Source organism: Lepisma saccharinum, chromosome 30 (assembly GCF_977018435.1).
Source record: "Lepisma saccharinum chromosome 30, izLepSacc3.1, whole genome shotgun sequence".
Taxonomy (NCBI): Eukaryota; Metazoa; Arthropoda; class Insecta; order Zygentoma; family Lepismatidae; genus Lepisma; species Lepisma saccharinum.
In genome coordinates this window covers 38210551-38232456 of record NC_139258.1, presented here as the reverse complement: position 1 = coordinate 38232456, position 21906 = coordinate 38210551, and the positions used below count along the sequence as shown (strand labels likewise).

General features: G+C 39.5%; 1 protein-coding gene and 1 non-coding gene across 2 annotated transcripts in view; one reads left to right on the top strand and one right to left on the bottom strand.

The window, feature by feature from the left end:
• Window positions 1–21906, top strand: part of LOC145981837 (sphingomyelin phosphodiesterase-like) — a 193926-nt gene that overhangs the window by 12404 nt on the left and 159616 nt on the right. The gene's annotated exons all lie outside the window — the stretch shown is intronic.
• On the bottom strand, window positions 4400–4474 carry TRNAT-UGU (transfer RNA threonine (anticodon UGU)). The gene has a single exon. It is a non-coding gene; the product is annotated as a tRNA-Thr (tRNA).

Here is a 21906-nt window from a genome sequence, read left to right as displayed (position 1 = left end):
AGGGATGATGGAGAAGGGCACATGTATCAATTTGAGTTAAGGAACCTTGTCCGGAAACGACTTAGTCGAAAGTTATAGGTGAAAATCGGTGTATGAAGATGTAATACTTTTATTACCTGCACAAGTTTAACAAGCTGCTACATTCATAACAGTTGTTCAAAGTAGCGTCCCCCGGTTTCGCTTTAGGCATGACATCGTTGCACAAAGTTTTGGCGTACCCAGGCAGCGAGAATTCTTGTGAGGAGATCCTCTGCAGTCTCGCATCCTGTGACATTGTTCGAACCACTCCAGAGTTGTTCCAACGGGTACGCAAGAACTTTGTGCGACGATGTCATGCCTGCAGGGAAGCCAGGGGACGCCACTTTGAACAACTGTTGTGAATGTAGCAGCTTGTGTAACTTATGCAGGTAATAAAAGTATTACATCTTCATACACAGATTTTCGCCTATAACTTTCGACTAAGTCGTTTCCGGACAAGGTTCCTTAACTCAAATTGATACATGTGCCCTTCTCCATCATCCCTGAAAGTTTGTATCATCAGCCCGGAAACACCCTGTAGAGCTATACTACATAGAAAGCGTTTAATAATAATACAGTAAAACCTCGTTAATCCGGACTAATGTGGGGGAGGGGGATAAGTTGACCGGTTTAACGTAAGTCCAGATTAACTGAAATAACCTAAAAGAACAGTAGAAAGTGCATTAAAACTCCGTTTATAGCAACAAAACACGTTTATTATGATGTATTTAAAGAGCATAGGCCTAAATATACTATACAATACAGTACAAAGTCTGCGGGAAATAGAATTTCATCACTGGTTGACTGCCTTTTGTTTGGGAAGTTCTCTTGTTGACTTCTAGCCACATTTAAAACCTTGCATTCTGCTTTTTTTCACCTTCTGCGTGTCCAGATTAAGCGAAGTCCGGCTTATCGGGGTTCAAGTTAACGAGGTTTTACTGTAATAATAATAATAACAACAACAATAATGATGATGATAATAATAACAATACTTTTATGACTGAAGGGCTTTGCCCACCCCCTCCTGAGAAAAAATCCCTTCGGGCGCCCTTGGTGTCCAGATGTCTGGTGAATGCCCATTTCATTAGGGACCCTCTGATGTGGATTGATAAGAAGCTAGGAGGCAGTGAGTACTCGATCGTAGTGTCATACATGCCCTCTTCCGCACTAGCGACGCTCGCTGCCACCGAATATGTTGTTTTCTTGTCTCGAGAGAAAGTTGTGCGCTGCCGACGCGTTGGTTTCCTGTACTCACAGATGGACCAAAACACGTAGTCGGGGCGAGAGGGCGCTGCCGGAAAGCCTTTTCTAAATTTGAACGACGATTGTTTTTCTGTTGTTGCGTAAGAGCCCTTCGCGGAGGAGGAAGCACCGCAGAAGAAAGCGCGAAAATCATGAAATGTTTTGACCTTTTCGTTCGTCTTTGGGCAGCGAAGGACTGTGCAGCATTGCAAAATCGACACAGGCAAAGGACGATACACCATTCAGTGTTTACGAGAAGGTTTTGTGGAAACCAGGAACCAAACATGCAACATTTCACCAGCACGGTGAGGCAAGTGCTTTCAAAAGAATTATTTTCACCGCCATTGTTCCTCTGCAGCCACCTTCGACGACCCTCTTTGCGCTCTTTCAGACCAAACGTTGTGTGTTCGAATCCTACGTGACGTGGTATTTATGGTGCCTTCAGTGAGCCTGCAACCTAAAAGGGACAAAAGAGTTGCCAACAAAGCTCTAAAAGGGCCACTACAGGGCTGTCTATATCCGGAAACGTTTTAAATTATAGTATATTTGTCATGTCAGTCGATAGTATTGAATTGTTTCTTATACCAGAGTAGCATCTTATTGCTTGGACTAAACACACGTCCATGAAAATAGGCGGCTGGGCAGAATTGCGCTGTTGCCACATATGGATAAAGCAAAGCGAGAGCGGGACAAAAGTCGCTGGTTACTTCGCACTGTGTGGCAACGTCAACCAGACTGCGTTGCCTAGTTCGAGCGTCACACAGACCTCTCTCCGGGGCACTTTTGTTTATCCCTGACCATTGGAGCAAATACTGTCAGTTTGTATCACATAGATTACAAAAACCAACTCTACGACGAGATCTTCCATTCTCTTTAACCTCCGAACACACAGGGTTGTGCTCCGACGTGGCAACAGCGCGAACTTCTGCCACCCGCCTAATTTCACGACCGTGCGTTTAGTTACAATATTCAGCATTCGTGTGAAACTACGAAAAAACCGCATCCCAATTGATAGGCACAAATCAGGAACCTCCCGAATACAAATGTCAGACACCTAATGGATGTTTGCGTGTGTGTGCGCCTTTACCAGTTTCATGTAATCATCCATTCTCACAGTCGCGATTAGACTAAATAAACTAAGGAACGAAAATTCAAAAACATTTTGATAGTTTGTTTTGAGAGAAAACGAGGTGGCAATTTTTTTAGTGACAAATACTCCGACACCCGAATTTTCACAGCTTTGTTAACCTTCATTTGAAGCTTACACTGGACACGGCACAAGTTTCTGCTCCAAGTATTTTAACAGTAGCAGCAAGCGAATTAACAATTAACTACATTATCAGTTATATCAGGTATTAATAGAACAGTGGCGCAACCACAGGGGGACAGGAGGGGCAACCAACGACGGAAGTCAATTATAGGGGAGCAAACATTGATGCCAAGGGCACCTGCAGGGGGGCACAGAGGAGCAATTACCCCTATATGCAAATAAAAATACATTTCGTAAAATTCTCTTGCTCGCTTCGCTTGCAATACCTTCTTTTCTCAGTCTCGTCAAGTTCAGAGCCGTAGCTGGGGGTCAGCGGGAGTCGGCCATGTGCGCCGAATGATCTAAATGAAAAAAAGGTTGTGGCACCCCATGATATTATTTGCGCCCTATTAGGGCAAATAGCGGGGGCCAAGGGCACCTGCACGGGGGCACAGAGGAGCAATTGCCCTCTTCGATTTCAAATTTTTTGCACATAAAAATATATTTCTTAACATTTTCTTGCTCGCTTCGCTCGCAATACCTTTCCTCGGTCTCGTCAAGTTCAGAGCCGTCGCTATGGGGCGGCGGGGACCATGGATGCCGAGCGATCTAAATGAAAGAACATTGTAAAAGAGAGAATTCCATGGCATCCAGTGAAAATATATATATTTTTTGAGCACAATTAAATTAATATTGTTTTCAATTGCAAAAATTAGATCTAAACATTTTCTGAAATGTAATGTCTTTAAATAATATGTCCTGTATATATGTATTGAATAAAGTTTGAATACCTGCGCAACTTAGTGTTAGCATGTTTGTTTTATTATATGTGTTGCTCCATATTGCATATGTGTGAAACATATGTTGTAATTGAAAGTTATACATGCTATATGTACAAAATGAATTACCTTCGGAATGCATTTATCATTCATTTTCTGCCATTCAGAAATACAGTTTGTTTGCCTGTTTTCCATTATTAGCTAATGTGAAATTGACAGTGTTGAAAAAATATTTCAAATCTTTAATACTATCACTAGTAATAATAATAATAATAATAATAATAATAATAATAATAATAATAATAATGCCATTATTGTTATAATAATAATTATTGGTACATTTATCCTGGTACTTGCCCCCCCAAGACGAAAATTCGTGGTTGCGCCTCTGTAATAGAAGTTTATTTAGTAAATCATTTAAATGAAACCATTAGAAATTGCACTGATTTAACGTAACAAAGAGATAGAAATGTATCTCTTGGAAAAGCTGTGCCTCAAATTACCTTAAATATTTTTCAAACAAGAAGTCAAATTAAAATTTCTTATATTGAAGCATACATAATAGTGAAAATTGTTATTCTATAACATTAGACAGGTTGCGCTACAAAATGTCTGTTGGCAAACTGCCCAAGGAATGCCAGAGCAACATTGTTAACGCCAACATTTCGTGTTTACAAAATTAATACCTAGCGGAACGACCTTGTCAGCTAAAAAATGCAGTCCTATTCATAATCAATAACCTTGAACTTGAAAAGGTGCCCAAATTATGGTGGTTATATCCATCCCCTTCAGCATGGATGGAAATTTGTTTGACCTTTTTATTCCGTGAACTATTCAAGGACCAAGTGGCTTTTACTTGTAGGAACAAAACTGGAAAAAAAAAATTACAGATGCGTAATGTTACTAACTTCCTCTTTACCTGATGAAAGAACATTTTTGTAATATGTGACTTAACTTCCAAGAAGTGTTGTATACTGAGTCCAATATCTTGGCTATCTATCTCACTGTGTCACCTGGTCCTTGGTTTGAGTTGCTGTTTTAAGTCCACTTTATGCACAGTAAGGCTAATCGGGACTGGACCTACAGTTTAAAGTGGGATCCGAACCACTTGTGCCTCCACCGGGTATCGAACCCGGGACCCCTTGCTTACAAGGCAATGACGCTACCACTGCGCCATGGAGGAGGCCCTCACCTGGTCCTATTCTATGAATAGAAATAAGTTTACCAACTCCAAATAAATCAGGTTGCTAACCCATAAGAAATCAGGTTGCCAACTCATAGGAAATCAGGTTGCCAACTCATAGGAAATCAGGTTGCCAACTCATAGGAAATCAGGTTGCCAATTCATAGGAAATCAGGATGCCAACTCATAGGAAATCAGGTCGCCAACTCATAGGAAATCAGGTTGCCAACTCATAGGAAATCAGGTTACCAACTCATAAGAAATCAGGTAGCCGATTTCAGAATCACCATCATCATCTCACTAATATGAAAAACTTTACTTACAATTTCTGATCGATTTTTCTCTTGTATTTTATTCCCTAGACTTCAGGCTTCGCAGATAGCGTAGTTAGCCTAGAATATAAAATATATTCCTTCAAAATAAATGTATTTAAACGTAAAGGGGCGAATAAACACGAGAACACAGAAAAACTGCGTAACAATATGTTCTGTATTAAAAACTGTTTTTAAAAATTCTATGAATGACGTTTAGATGGTGGTAAAAGCCTTCTTAAACTCGAAGGTTTATGGCTGCAGCAACACAAGCCTTCCTCGCCTGCCTATCCTGGGCAAGATCAATTCATTTTTTACCATTGTTACCAATTTCCTTTAGGTCCATCCTAACGTTATCTCTCCACCTTCGTCTTGGCCGTCCTGCTACCATCAGGTTTCCCAACAAGAATCCTGTAAACCCCTCTTTCCTCTCCCATTGGTGCCACATGGCCTGCCCACCTAAGTCTTCTTGATTTAATTAATTATTCTAATATCTGGACATGCAAAGCCCTTCAGAAATAAATTGGGACGTCGCTTCCCGAGGACAAGATCTTCGTTGTGTTTATTGGAAACTAGAATGTGAGATTTCGAAGTCTAAAGATTACGCTTTCCAATCATTGAACTGCTTGATTGTTCCTCCATGACGTCGTCGATTAACATTATTCATTGTTGCTGTCGTCACCGTTGGTCAGCGACATTACATGGAAATGAAGATGCATTCGTACAACATACAGAGTGATCCATAAGTGAGGAAACACCCGTTTAAAACAAATACAGATTGGGAAATACGAATAAAAATTCTCATACTATATATACAAGGTGCGCCCATAAAAAAACCGAACTTTTTTTTAGGAAAGAAAACAAGTAATTACCTTCAAATGACTTTATCATCTTCAAAATCACCAGAGGAGGCAATACACTTTGACCAGCGTTGGAAACACTGTTGATAGTCATTGACAGTAAGTGTTTGCAAAATACGCGTAACATTTAATTTAATGTCCGCGACGTCGTTAAACCTTCGGCCTTTCATAGCCATGTTAAGCTTGGGAAAAAGGAAAAAATCAGCAGGCGACAAGTCCGGAGAATATGGAGGATGATTGATCACTGTCGCTGAATGCTTATCAAGGTATTGTTGTACATACAATGCGGTATGAGGCCGAGCATTATCGTGTAACAGAAACCATTGGCCAGAATCACAAAGGTCCTTCCTAACAAGCTTCATCCTGTTTCTGAGTCGACCAAGTACTTCCTTGTAATACCATTGAACGATTTTTTTGTTTTCAGTGACAAATTCATGGTGGATCAGTCCTTGGGAACGTTCCCCACATTGTCGTCATTCCTTGACGTTGAAGGGCGTCCTGATCTTGGTTCGCCCTCGACACTTTCACGTCCATCTTTGAAACGATTGTACAAGTCATACACCTGGGTTCTTGATAATGCTGCATCACCATACACTGCCCGTATCATCTGTAACGTTTCGGTAAACGATTTATCCAACTGTAACTGTAACGTTGTTCCATCTTGGTGCGCGTATTTTGTACGCCGCCAGCACACGACCTGCATCTGACGCACGCTTGCCCCGATACCGACTGCCTGTAACAGGTTGAAACATGCACTGACGGGAAGTTTAGATATAGCTATTTGCAGTGTTGCCACAATAAGGTACCTTTTTATTTGGTTTGGTTCTTTTTTTTTTTTTTTGACAGTTCGGTTTCTTTATCGGCGGACCTTGTGGGTAAGAGGGAGTCATTTCAATATAAGCTAGAATTTCCGTGAAACATTATCATCTCACAAGACAACCTTTCCATTTAAGAACATGAAGTTAACTCCAAGATGGAGGACCTGAAGATCGCCGCCATGTTGTTAATTCTCCTTTCCCTCCTCCCTACATCACGCATGAAGACTTTTGAGTTGGATTCCTGTTTCCGATCCATGGATTCCTGTTTCCGATCCATGCTTGCTTATACTACTTCCAAACTGGAGGCGAATGTAATGAAGATTTTAGCAGCTTGCTGTAGGAAATGCTGGAAACAATAAGAAGGGATTAGTAATTATAATGGGTGCAATGAATAGTGATGCCATTTTTTTTTACTTCAGTGCTGTTCACATTATATTTTCCAGTTCGGAAAGTTACTTTTTAAAAGTAATTTAGTTAACGTTAAAGTTACTTGCTCCAAAAAGTAACAGAGTTACAGTTACACATTTTAAAAAGGAATTGAGTTATTTTTACAGTTACTTTCTGCTGAAAATTTTCTTGCAAAGAAAGTACACACAATCAATAACCACTAATTGCAGTAAAATAATATATGAAGACTTATATTCGTTTTATTTATGTTTCTCGCACATAACATAAGTCTTCTATAATTATATTATGAGTATTGTATCTAAGAAATTTCCATTGAGGGGAGAGGAATTGTACTAACTGTATGGAAACAGTATGAGGTAGTGATTTTATACCACTTAACATAGCTGCTACTGTTTTTTGCCAAATACAGCTTGCAACTGTCTGACAGAAAAGTGTGGCAAATGAATGACAAAGAGAAAACAATAACAAAATCGCCAATAATTTACGACACAATAACAGTTTAAGTGTCGTAAAGTAACTGTTGAAAACGTTACTTTCATTGGAAAAATGTAACCCTGTTACAGTTACTTGATTTTAAAAGTAACTAGTTAAAGTTACATTTCTTATTAGAAAGTAACTATTATTTGTAACTGAGTTACTTGTACCTGCCGTAGTTACTTCCAAACACTGATATTTTCCCACATTGAAGTGACTTTCGGAAGATTATAAATAGGCATTATAAATATTCATTACTAATGAATACATATGTAACCGCAAAGACTATAAATTCTGAGCGAAATTTGGAAAATTATAATTAACTCATTTCAATATATTCTTGCACACATACGCGAAGAAAATATTATTACCAAGGGCATAATGTCTATCGTGAGATCTCCATAAATGTCGTTGACTTACCAAAACTACCAGCAATGTACTTTGTAAAGTGTACTTCCATATATGGTAGGAAGGCGTTAGATAAACAAATGCTTGTTTATGTAATTGTTCGGGATTCGATAATACGCAAGGTTCGATGTGCTGGATGAACTGTGTTGTCGGAGATCATTCACGTATTTCGTGGGTATTAACATATGTAACAATTACATGCTAAAAACACTGACGGTAATACGTCAGAGCTTATCTAATGCTTTACGAGACGCCTCAGGGGTATTCGTGAAGCTTCCTTGTCGCACGATGCTTCAGAAGATTTAAGTAGGCTCCGAAGTGGCATTTGATGATGGAGTGACGATAGCCATGCTTCACTAAAGGAATTTTCTACTGTTACGGCGGACGATCCTAATACTGGCAGGGGGAGCGGGGAAGCGACCAATTAAGCGCGATAAGAAACGCAGCAGCCAGTAGAACGAGGTTCACGTAGTAGTTCCTCCCCTCGACGTCGTGACTCTCGGCGCCACCGCTGTTGTCTGATTGGTCTGCTGCGTAATCCCCGCTCCCCACTTCCCTTGCCAGAACTAGGACCGGCCGCCGTAAGAGTGGAAAAGACCTATAGCTGGCCGATAGAAATATTCACCGGGGAAGACGCCGACACCCAAAGGTCGGGACGGCCAAGGTTCCGGCTTTCCTGTTCGCGGACGACGTTGTTCTTATCTCGGACACAAACGCAGGGCTACAAAGATCGCTCGGTAGGTTGGAAAGGTTCAGCCGTGACTCTAAGTTAGAAGTAAAGGAGGCCAAAACGAAAATTGTTGTGTTTAAAAATGGGTATGTGTACGGGAAGGGAGAGAAGTGGAAATTTAGAACTGGAAAAGGTTAAACGGATAAATTACTTGGGTCTAACAATCACTATGACAGGAACATGGGCGAAACACTTATTGTACAAACAGTGAGGGGGAAGGCGCGAGCTGTAACGGACACAATAATGGGAATAACGAGAAAACTGCAAAACTATGAAATGAGCTTCGTCGATAAACTATATCGAGCCCAATTAATAATCTGGGGGCAAAGGGGGAAAACATAATTAACCAAATACAGTGCAGCTACTTCAAAAAAGCCCTGCATGTCGCAATAGGCACCGCAAACAGCTCGCCCTAGCGAGGGAGAACACCAGACTAACGTGGAGAAGGGTTAAATATTGGGCAACTCTTATAATAGCAGGTGGAGACACTATCAAAGGGAAGGCTCTCATACAGCAAGTAAGGGGAGGCGAAATGGGTTCGTGGGCAAAAGAAGTTAAAGGTAAACTATTCGAAATCGGTTGGGATGGGTATGGGAAGAATAGCACGTATACCAAAGCACACTTGAACTCGTTAAACTGCGACTAGAAGATATAGGTCGGCAAGAAATAATGATGGAAACTGCAACTAAAATATCACTAGACCTCCAGACAAGGGACATTCGAGAATGGGGACAAGCAAATTATATGAATAAAGTAAGCAAGGAAGCAAGAGAGGGATTAGTATGGCTGAGACTGGGGGGTGGATACACAGTGCGCTGAAAAGACAGGGAGGTACATATGAATGTATAATATGTAAGGGGAATGACGGGACGGATCATCTGTTTGCATGCCCGGGAACAAGCGCACAAGTGGCTGGAGGGTGTGGGAAAAGAAGAAACACTCAAATTAGTTGTGGAACAGAGTGCAACAAGTGTGGAAATTGGGAGAAAGTGGGAGTGTTTTTGGTGAAAGTGAAGGAGAAGAGAAGTAAGGCGAGGAAGAAGGAAGAAAGACTTCAACATGAACGAGTGGAGTTAATGAGCTGTTAGGGGAGGGGAAAGAATATGTACATAGGGGGCAAACTAAGAGACAGCATATAAGATAAACTAAGTGCAATATATATAGATATGTATTGTAGAAAAAATCCAAATGATATGTAGTGCTTACAGCTTATGGCTCGCACATGAAAGAATAAATCTAAATCTAAATCTACTTCTACTGGGTGTTTTGTAGAACTGAGATATTCTATGGAATTTACTATTTACTCGCCACACCTTAGCTCTCTATCTCTCTCTCTTTTTTATTTCCTTCTTCTCTTTCCATTTCTATCTCTCTTTCTCTCAGTTTTCTTTTCTTCTTCTGCCTCCCCTTTTCTCTCTTTCCCCCCTCTCTTCCCCTCTCTTTTCTTTCCTTTTTCTCTCTCCCTTTCTCTCTCTGTCTCTCTCTATCCCTCTCTCTCTTTTCTTTCCTTCTTCTCCCTCCCTTTTCTCTCTTTTTCTCTTTTTCCCTCTCTCTCCCCTCTCTTTTCTTTCCTTTTCGCCCTCCCTTTCTCTCTGTTTCTCTCCCTCTCTCTCTCTCTCTCTATCCATCTCTCTCTCCTTTCTTTCCTTCTCTCTGCCTTTATCTCTCCCTTTCTCTCTCTTTTTGTCCTTTTTACTCTGTCTCCTTTTGACCTTATATTATTCATTCTTTCTTTCTTTCAGTCTCTTTTTCATTCATTATTTATTTCATTACATCTTTCTTTATTTTCTTATTTTCTTTCGAGAGATTGTTTTTTGGGCGCATCTTCAATAAGAAAGACATTTTCGTTTTGAAAGGTGTTTAGACAGATTGTCGCGGCTTTTTCTTTGGTGATTTCAATTTTCATCTCTTGTTTAGTGCCCAGAACGCCATTCGATTAGTCAGAATTCTTTGCGTTTCGAATTATATCGTGTCCGTGCGATGATATTGCCAATTTTGGTTTGAGAGCAGTTGTGTAATCAGCCCAATGCTCCGACCTGCTTTACTATAGCCAACCAATTTCCTAAGACAGATGTTGCTATGGTATGAAACTTTCCTGTGATAATTGTACGTGCGTACGTATAATGTGACACCGTATCCAGAATTTTATATTTAGTCTCCTTCTGCATGAAAATATTTAGTTTAGTATCATTATGAATATATTTCACCTTAATGCAAAATTATTTTATGGGTTCCTACATTAAAATATAAATGTTGAAGCTTCTAGTGTAATCACTTCATTAATGAGCAAGTAGAACGGTAGAATTTATTTTCAAATTTTCTTTCTTCATAGCCTAATTTCAAGACCAATTTATACACTAATTATACCACAAAGGTCTCTGTAGCTATTTGGCGACAGCTTATTCTCCCTTTGAAATGATTGATTTATTTGTTATATATTGCTTCGCTTTTCTGCCACTTTCGGCTAATCTTGAAGATGACGATCAACTATCGCACAGAAGGGGGCTGGCTAATGAGGCTACAACTAACTAACTAACTAACTCTCTAGCCTTGTTAAACCCGAAGGTTCATGGCTGGAGCAACACAGGCCTTCCATCTGTCCCTATCTTGAGCAAAATCTATATACTCATTTCCATCCCTACCGATTTCCTTTAAATCCATCTCAACGTTGTCCCTCCATCTTCGTCTTGGTCTTCCTACAGGTCTCTTACCATCAGGTTTTCCAAGAAGAATCCTGTAAACTCCTCTTTCCTACAATTCCCTCCGAAATTTTGAGAAAAACAATATTTTTAAATAAAATCAGTGAGAACTCGGGAGAATCCAAAATGGTAAATGCAATACCCTATCCCCCCCTAAAAATTACACCCGATTGCCAGTTTTGAGAGTAGAAACTTCCAAATATGCGAAATATCTTAACGTGTGTACCGTCCTTTATTTTAATGTAATTGGTCTTCTTACTGTATTTTATCATGTATTACTCTTGTTTATTCTTATATTATATTTATTGTGTATATGTCATATAATATCATAAACCGCTGTATTACGCATGTATGCTGTTTTTAAGCAGTATAATCCAAGACTTAAATAAATAAATAAAGAAGATATTATATCGAACAATACTGAGATACAAATACAATATATGCAAAAACCTAGTGTAGGTATTTGGGAGGGGCAATTTCCCCCATCGCCTATAGACCCGCGTCTGGTTACGTAGTTCTTGACTTGCGAGAACCGTGTTGCAGTTTTACAATGTATGGTCAACAACATTTTCTACTAAATGGCCATGCACATTCCAACAATTTATGATTATTTCCTATGTTAATAAGTCCTCACGTATGCATATGATGATCAAGGCAATAAAGTTATTTCATGGTCATTCTTCACGTAAAACCTTTGGCGCGATTTGTTGCTCTTCAACTGCTGACAATAAACTCACACCTTCTGTCATACTAATTAGATCCTTCTGTCGAGAAGCGTGCAGAGGTCGTTTGTAGTTTTTCCGACTGCTCATCGCAAGCTTCTGTAATTCGGAATTCCATTAACAACAATGGAGGAAAGTAACAGTCAAGTCAGCACTAAATCACAGAACATGGATTGGATTGTTTTTTCCCTGCTTGAATACCGATGAGCTGAGAATTTTCGTCTTCATCTACTCAACTGCACTCAGAGATAAAGTTGTGTTCAATGCTGGCATTCAGTAAGCGAATAATAGTTGATTCTTAATTCCAAGGAATTGAGGAAAGCGGAAGAGTTTCTTGAGATCATAGCCGCTGATGGAAGGGAAGGGAAACAATAATGGGCGTAGTTAGGTAGGAGCTAGGGGGCCTAACCATACAAGACATTAGCCCCCCAAAACGGCTACATATGCACAAAATAATTAAGGAAAGAGAAACTTCCCAAAAAATTAGGAAATTCGTAATGAAACTTTACATCTTAGAAATAACAATTCCATGTGTTACTCTTGTGGGTGTGACAGTAACAATACTTAAGGAGAGAAGTTCAAATTATGTTCATGCAGAATAGAACAGAAGTAGGTGAGTTGCAGTAAAAATAGGAAAAAGTAAAGTTTTAGAGAAATTATAGAAATTTATATTTGTACTATTACATTACGTATATAGATAGGGCTTTAAATGTCTTGCAGCATTATAATTTGTTCATTACCATGAACATAGGATTACCCATTAACATGCATATAATTAATATTATAACATACTGCATTCAAATTATACCTTCATTATTTTAATGAATGCCTTCTTTAATAAATTTCCTCCAATCTGTAATAGTGTATTTATTCCTTTCATAAAAGTGACTCCAAATTCAAAACATGCTATGATGCCAGTGGTTCCGGGCATGGTCGTGGGTCTTCTTTGTGAGTGCCCCTTTATCAATTTCATCGTATCATCACTCATTCTCATCGCCGTGATTAGCCAAAAGTGGCAGAAAAGCGACGCTAAATAACAAAAATTGAATCAAATCAAATCAAAGTGCAATTCGATTTATTTTGGATAAGATGATTTGGAGATCACCTGTTTCCCAAGGAGAATGGCTATGATGATTTTCGTAATGGATAAAAGCATGAATAATGTTAGACCTCAGTTAGCCCCCTCCTCAAGTGGACGGACGAAACTACGCCTGTGGGAACAATACACTTAAAATAACTCCAGGTGGGAAATTGAGTTCAGAATGTTATTTTAAGTGGATAGAGAGAACTGTAGTGTGTGCGGATAAGCTATTCGTTTACTAGATACTCTTAGTGAGGTTACTCATGCGAAAGGCTGATTAGAATAGAATAACACAGGAAGCAGGCGATAGCAAACAAAGAAATTGCTAAGGAAAGCGGATTTTCTAAGAAAACTCATATTTTTAAATCATTGTTATTGCACCTGCGTATATACTGATACGAGTTCGGAATTTAGGAGGAAAGGGTTACGTGGGTCACAGCTCATGTCCAGAGATTTGATATGTGGCACACACACATACCTATATATGTGCGCGCGCTCGTGTGTGTAAGTTTGTCCATCTGGGCCACCCCAAAATCAGATAAAATCTGCGCCACTGCCTGAGCCGAGGTGTGCACTTTGCAAAAAGCGAAGGGATACATATATGTTCGCGTTTAGTTGACGATAATGCGATATTTTCATTAAGTTCTCTCGTAATCATCAGTTCTTAAGATAGTTAGTGGATACATGCCAGTCCTATTTGGAAAATAAGAAAAATAATAACAACCATATTAAGTGTATTGTTTCCTTCACCTTGGTATTTGTTTGCTTGTTTGAGTTGGCGTTTTAAGTCCACTTCATGCACAGTAAGGCTAATCGGGACTGGACCTACAGTTTAAAGTGGGATCCGAACCACTATGTGCCTCCACCGGGTATCGAACCAGGAACCCCTTGATTACAAGGCGACGACGCTACCACTGCGCCATCGGGGAGGCCCTTCTTGGCATTTGTCCATGACATTATGTTAGTACGTTTATACGTTGTATTCCCATATCAACTTCGAATAATGAATTTTTCTCTCACTTCTGCAACAACAGGAGAAAAATAATACAAAATTTTGAGAAAGTGACTGGATAAGACAAAGAAATTACACATTCAAAATGTTACTCAGTATTATATAATAAATGTTTATCTCTTTAGTCCTCCTTAATTACCTAATATGTAAAATACATTTTTTGGTTGGTTGATTTGGTTTATGGTGTACACTTTATGTGCAGTAAGGCTAATAGGGACTGGGCCTACAGTTTAAAGTCAGATCCGAAATACTATGTTCCTCCACTGGAAATCGAACCCAGGACCCCTTGATTACAAGGCGACTACGCTACCACTGGGCGACGGGGGAAGCCCTAAAATACATTTTTATTGGTGCAATTATTTCGATCGTTTGCGAGATAGAAACCTATTTAACATGATTTAAATTTCTATATTTGTTCAATATTGAAATAAATAACATTTACTTTGTACGCCAGAATAACGCATTGACGAGTAATTAATTGTTTCCATACTTAGTTTGTAGCTGCAACTCCAAACCTGTATTGAGAAAGCGTGGAAAATGTAGGGGATATTGTCAAATAAATTTTTCAATAATATTTACTCTCATGCAGTTTCTACGGTCGATCCTGTTTCACATTGAACACTCTCTATATTGTATTAAATTGCCATCTAGGTCTTGCTGTCAACCAAATCATGTTTTTTCACCACAAATTCCTGACTTTTCGATTGTTGACTGAGACCAAAAGAACTTTTTTCATTAGTTTTGATGATTAGTGCTGCAAAAGTTTTCTACTTCATTCCGATGTCGTTTTCTCAAAATTAATTGTTCCAAATACTTGACACATTAATTACTTTTTATAATTGTTTACCTTTACAAGGAAAGGAAACTGAATGGAAAAATGTAATTGTGATTGACATTAAAGGAAATGATTATATAACAATTTCTAATTCTTTGACCTGTTAACCTAGAAAGTTTACATCTCTGGTTTGTCTTGTTTCATAAGGCACCAGACGAAAAAATCCTTAGCACTTCAACGATCCCAATTTCCTGTGTGAAATATGTTCTTGCATTTTATGTCTCACGATAGAAAGTTTGTGTAAAATTAGTGCACTCTACTTGTGTGAATGTTTATGTTCATAGCTGAAATGGACAGTAATTAATTGTGTAATGGATATTTAAATATTTAATGAAAGAGAACACACTAGTTCGAATACAAACGATACATACTAATAGAATGGACTGAAGCTGAATTAATTTATTTCCAAGAAGTACGCAACTGCGTGATACAGTACAGGGTGATTCTAAAGTCACATACATTTTAGTGATTATTGTGAATAAATACATTTCTTTTGCATGTCATGTGAAGCAATGCTAACAGTAGAAGAAAGAACAGCCGTTGTTTGTGCTCGTCTGCGTGGAATGACGTATGAACAGGTGCGGACGGACTTCGCTCGGAAATTCAGAAAACCAGGCCTCACCAGGCTGGCTATTAAGAACCTGCTCAACAAATTTAAGCTAACAGGTAGTGTTGTGGATGAAGAACGTCCTGGTAGGCCAGCCGTAACACCACAAATTGTGAAAAGTGTACAGGACGCGATCACACGTAGCTCCACCGCATCGACCAGGCGACTCAGTATCCATAATCCCAGCATCTACCAACTGTGGCTCATAGCACGGCTATGAACACCAAGCTTCTCACCAACAGGATGGGGCACCACCCCCATTTTCCCATCATCGTTCGTACGTATCACCACCTCTTCCGCCATCAGAAGACCTTCCTAGGCGGCAAGCGTTTAGACACTAATGAAAAAGTGAAAACGACCGTGAGTAACTGGCTATCATCACAGGCGGCAGAGTTGTATGAGGAGGGCAACCAAAAACTCGTAGTTCGTTACGATAAATGTTTAAACCAGCAAGGAAATTATGTAGAAAAATAGAGAACTGTATGTAAATTCAGAAAATAAATGTTTTCTTTAAAAAACATTTACTTACTTCGTTTCTATTGCAAAACGGACCTTACTTAAAAAATAACCTTCGTATATATATATATCGTATATTGCACTGAGAAAATCTTCCTTCTGCACCACTGAACATGGAATTAATAACATTCAGTACCATTCATTTCTGAATAAAGACCAGCACGGTTTCGCATATATTCTTCATTAGGAAAAATATCGATGTGAGAGGATGTTTTCAGCTAAAACACATGAAACACCTTGACCTGCAACCACTCTGTCATTGCCAGATAGCTGGCGGGTTTCTCATAGCGGAATTTCCTGCAGTTGTTTCCGAGATAACTCAAGGGCATCAAAAAAGCTTCCGGTTGAACAGAGTGGATGGTCATAGTGCAAGAGACCTTTGTCGATTACTTGTTGTGCGGCAGCACTTTGATTCTGCCGAAGTGCGACCTAACCGTCGGCGTAATGGGCGTTCTGGTGTCAAATTACTTGTGAAATGTCCTGCAGACGGATTGTTTACCTCTGTGAAACTGTTAGTGTATTTTCAATTAATAGTAGCTATTGTTAGTTTGCAAAGAAATACTTTTAGATCTAAAGAAATTCACGATCGCTTTGCTCGTGACCTTATTCTTACTGTAAAGCTTATATTTATTGCTTAGGAGCAGATATTGCATGCAGTCTGTTCATGACATGATATGCAAGGTACTCAGTGATGACTAAACGTGGAGACATTTTGAAAATTTAAAATAGCCTAATTCTGGAGATTTGCATTGATGAGATTGTTACTACAGCTGCGGCAACAGACAAATATAGTATCATTATTGAACATAACAAAGACCAAGAAGAATACAGATTAAAGAGAATTGTGTAATATTTCGAGAGACATACGTATAAGCGTAAGCAGCAAGACTTTTCCTTTGTCAAAGACCGCTTGACCATGTGTTCTTTTTGCTGAAATCCCCCTTCCCCCCTCCCCGTACGCATCCATGGATGCCCTGCTTTTCGTTTCAGAAAATCTGGCCACCCTACCCTATCGCCAGGCACGTATCTAAAAATATGTTTCGGGTGGGAGGTCCGACCCAAGTGTCAAAATAATAATAATAAAATAATTAAATTAAATTACAAAATAGTATTAATTCAAATATTCAAATTAATTAATATTATATTTTTATTACATAAATAGGTAAAAGGGCGGTATAACACTAGTGATATAACAGCACGCAGTGGGGGCGATTAGGAGGACCGAGGCACTGTCCTTGCTCCCTCAAGTTTTGGCACCTTGCTTCCCCCCCCCCCCCCCGCCAGTTTTGGAACCCAATCGTCGCCACTGACAGCACGTATTCATTGTCTAGCTTACGTGTAGTTAAGGTCGGTAAAATTTGTAAAAAAAAAGCCCTGGCAAGAAAATTAGTGTCAAGTAGATAAAAAATTGAATATTTATCTAATATATAAAAATGTATGTATGTATGTATATATGTTTGTTCCGGCATAACTCCAGAACGCCTGGAGCGATTTCAACCAAACTTAGAACACGGATCACTTGCAATATCGAAAGAAATACTGTGGGGGTAAGACAACCCTGGCACCGCTAGGGTGGGGGAAGGGAGGGGGTGACATGTAAAATTAATCGAAAACGACATATACTAGTGTGGAATGCATACTTTTGGAATCAGTAAGATGAATAGTGACACCCCTAATGCCGTTGAACTTCAAGTTCATCACCTATCGGGATGGGGATTTGATTTGATTTGATTTAATTTATTTTACTTCGCGTTTTGTGCCTCTTGGCTAATTTGCGAAGATGGGGATGAGTGATGAAATGATGAAATTGATGAATGGACATTCACAAACAACCAAGCCCGACCGGGATTCGAACCCGGGGCCCTTGGCGTCGCAGCGCAATGTGCTAACCACTCGGCCACAGGGTCGAGCAGGGGATGGGGATTGAGAGGGAGTGAAAATGAAAATTTCAAAAATGACCAAGATTAGTGTTGAATCAATAGTTTTTGGAGTCGCTAAGCTAATTGGTGACATTCACGATGACCAAACTTGGTACACATATGACTTACAATGTGGAAGGAAATACTGTGGGGGTAAGACACCCCTGGCACCCCTAGGGGTGGGGTTGGAAGGGGGTGACATGTAAAAATAATAAAAAAAACACCGATATTAGTGTGGAATCAAAAGATTTCGAGGTCGCTAAGATGAATAGTGAGACTACAGATGCCGTTCAGCTCCAACACACGCCTGGCACCCTTAGGGGTGGAGGTGGAAAGGTGGTAACATCTAAAATGACCGATGTTAGTGTGGAATCCATAGTTTTCGGGGTCGCTAAGATGAATAGTGACACTCCCCATGCCGTTCATTTTTTTTTATTCTTGCTCTTGGAGGTGAAACTAAAAATGTTGTTGATAAATTGTTGTTAAATTTATATTATAGTGAATTTGTGAAAGATATTACTTTATAATTTGTATTCCGTACTTATAATACTTTTAAATACCTGTAATAAAATTAGTTATATTTTACGCTATAGTTAGAATTCATTAAACAGCCGGGCAACGCCGGGTAATCAGCCAGTTAAATACAGAGAAGGATGTTAGATCCAGTAAAGTCCCTGGTGATATTTTATGAATGTTACGTCGTAAGTAGTAATAACTCTCGTGTAAATGTTCTTTGCTACTGTGGAGAGGTTAGCACATCGCGCTATGACGCCAGGGGTCCCGGTTTCGAATCCCAGCTTGATCATGGATGTTTGTGAGTGTTCATTCATCCGGCGGAACGGCCAGAATGCCTCCCCGAAAATTAAAACCAACCGTGCACTTTCATACCCAATTTACTGCGGACGGTCAGTGCAATCTAAATCAAGATCCGTAATCACTATCAAAACCTCCTTTTCTGATGGGCTCTCTCCATTCCCACTGTGGGCCAGCCCAGTGCCGTGACCGATCGTTCATAGTGGGTTTTCTGCCTAAGTATGCAGAATTCTAAAATGTCAGTAGACCCATTACGGACGGTCGGCACAGTATGTATTACAGTAAAAACTGCATATTCCGGAACCTATATAAGAAGGAAACCTGTAAAAAAAAAAAAAAAAAAAGTCCCCAGAACGGACCGATTTTATACCTGAAAATGACCTGCTTAAGGCGGAAACCTCCTTAAAGCGGAAACGGAAAACCATTTAAAGACCAACGAGATGTTTTTATTCTCAGTAAGACGGAAATTTCTTCCTTTATTTTTTTCGTTCGCAAGAAAACAATGCAATACGGTTCTTACGTCATCTTTCTATTTTTCTTTTTATCTCTCTTTGTTTCTTTCTTTTCCTTCACTTTTATCTCAATCTTTCTTCACCTTTCTTATTCCATCTTTCAATCTTTCTCTTTCCCTCTATGCACATCGCACTACGACGCCAAGGGTCCCGGGTTCGAATCCTGGCATGGGCATGGATGTTTGTGAGTGTCCATTTTACTTCGCTTTTTGTGCCACTTTTGGCTAATTTGCGAAGATGGGGATGAGTGATGATATGATGAAATTGAGGAATGTATCGCATTTTTATTCATGTACGTACATGCATTAGTTCTCTACATTACAAGTAGGATAATGCGAAATGTAAATCTGTCTCTCCATTATTTCCTGCAGCGCTCTATACTGTATTTAAAGCCAACCCTGTATAAGAAGGAAAACTGTTAAGATGGAAAATTTTGCTCGGAACCATAATGTTCCGGGATAAACAGGTTTTACTGTACACTCAAAATCGAATGAAACGGCCCCCCTTACGGTTATGCAACCCGGAATTTTATATCATCTAGTTTCGCCAGGAATATCAGCTCGCGAGAAGCGTAGTGTTTCCAACTCTTGAATCTAGCCACAGATTCACGCGACCGGGTGGAGATCTTGCTTTCCTCTTGATTTGATTTTAACGGACAAGAAGTTTATTTTGAGAATGTCTCTGGTAATAATAACAAGTGTTATTAACATTTATGCTTGAGTTTTTTATTATTCTTTTACCACTTCCGAACGAATATGTGAAGATTTTTTTTTTCATTTTGCAATAACGCTTTCGGCATTTTTCCTTCGGAGTTATTCTTTTTGTTTTTAAATGTTTGGCGACATCTGATTTGGAAAAAGTTCCACGAAGTTTGTTTTAAGTGTAAATGCATCTGGACATACAGTGTAGAGTGGGATTCGAACAACAAATATGAGCTTCCGTCGCGAATCGAACCAGCGCTCCTTTCATTACGTTTTCTTTCCACGTTTATTAAAATTTGCTTCCTTCAGCCTACTTCCGATTGTCGTATATTTCAATTCGTATTCCCGTTTTTTTTTCATTTGCATTGTTCGAGCAGTGATAACTTTCTCTCTTAATCTGGTTATTCGAATACTTTTATACTTAATTTTTTTTTCCTTTTCTCGATTTTCCCTTCGCACTCATTGCAGATTTCGGTATCGCGCTTTTCCATATTTTCAGTAATTTAATTCTTTGACTATTTTTAATTTGCCCTTAGTCCGAATCAAGAAAATATGTTGGGAAATGTTTCCCGTGTAAATCTCATTGTATGGTGGTGTAAAATTGATGCCAGCTTTTTCTTGCGATAAGGGTTTTGAAAGTGCAAGGGTCTCATTTATTAACCATGGTGGGAAGGGGAGGGGGCGGAGGGGTGCCAGAAACCTTCCAGTCGGAATATGCCTGAAACGAAAAGTATAGATCGACCAAAACGAAAAAAATCCTTGGGACGAAAAGTACCCGCGCAGATCTCCCTTCTTCCCTTCAGTTCGGGCCATAAGGAAGCATGGTCCACTCTCCCCCGCCTTTCCTCGCGGGAGTACGGTGCACAGGAGTCGTGGGTCTGCGCAGGTTGTTTTGCTTGTGGTTCCACTCTTCCATCAGCAGGTGCGTGCTGAGAAGGCTATGCTATCTGCGAGTGAGGGGGAGGGGGTGACGAGCAACACTGCCACAGCGAGTCGCTGTAAATGATTTCATTGTCTGTGCTGGGTGAAACCGGTTCTTGGTGCTCCTACACTTTTCCGATACATTTCTGCCAGCCTTTCTAGCAATGCGAGGTCATATGTTCCAGATTCGAACTCTGGTCAGGCATGAATGTATCACTGAGTTTGTCCCGCCACAATTTTATAAATTGATAATTCATCCGTATTATCGCGATTAACTCAAGAGGCAGAAGAGTGATGTAAAATAACAGAAATAGAAATTGATGCATTTGTGCCTGGTGCTAGTGTAACGACGAAGTTAACTCTTTATAAATGATGCAATAGGTAGCCCTTGCGCTCAAATACACTTATACCTTGCCACAAAAAAAATCTAACTTATCGCTGATCTCTTACTACATTTGGAATACAGCCAAGAGCGATGTAAAGCAATGCAATTACATTGTGAATGTTTCACATCCTATAGTCTTTCTTTTTCTCGTAGCGGGGGCGGGGGTTCATTCATTACAAATATCTAGGAATGGATTTAGCAGCAATCCGTGATATATTTAAATATCATAACATGCTGCGTAGCCAGGGTTCTTGGGTCCTAGCCTCTGATAATGAGTTTTTCTTTTTCGTTGTTTCTTCAATCTTCATCAATTTCCCTGAAGCATCATTCATCCTCTGTCGCCATTGGCTATATGTAAAAATTGACATAAAATTAGTAAATTTTGAAAAGAAAACACAAGGATCTGCTTTTCTCATAGCTCGCCAAACATGCACATTTCTGTATTTTATGCTTTCAGCGCTATCATTATTCTTGGCAGGCAATGGAATTGAAGCAACTCTCACAACTAACGTAAACTACATATCACTCAGGCATGACAATTCTCGCGGGCAAAGTGGATTTCTTTGGCACATGGTAGCGCAATAACTATCTTCTGGCCTAGATTTAAATCCGTACTTTTTATTCCAGTTGAGTGATTGACTCACAATTTTGCCATTAAAGGTTTGGGTTGTATTTGGGTTATACGTATTGTGTTTTTGGTGCG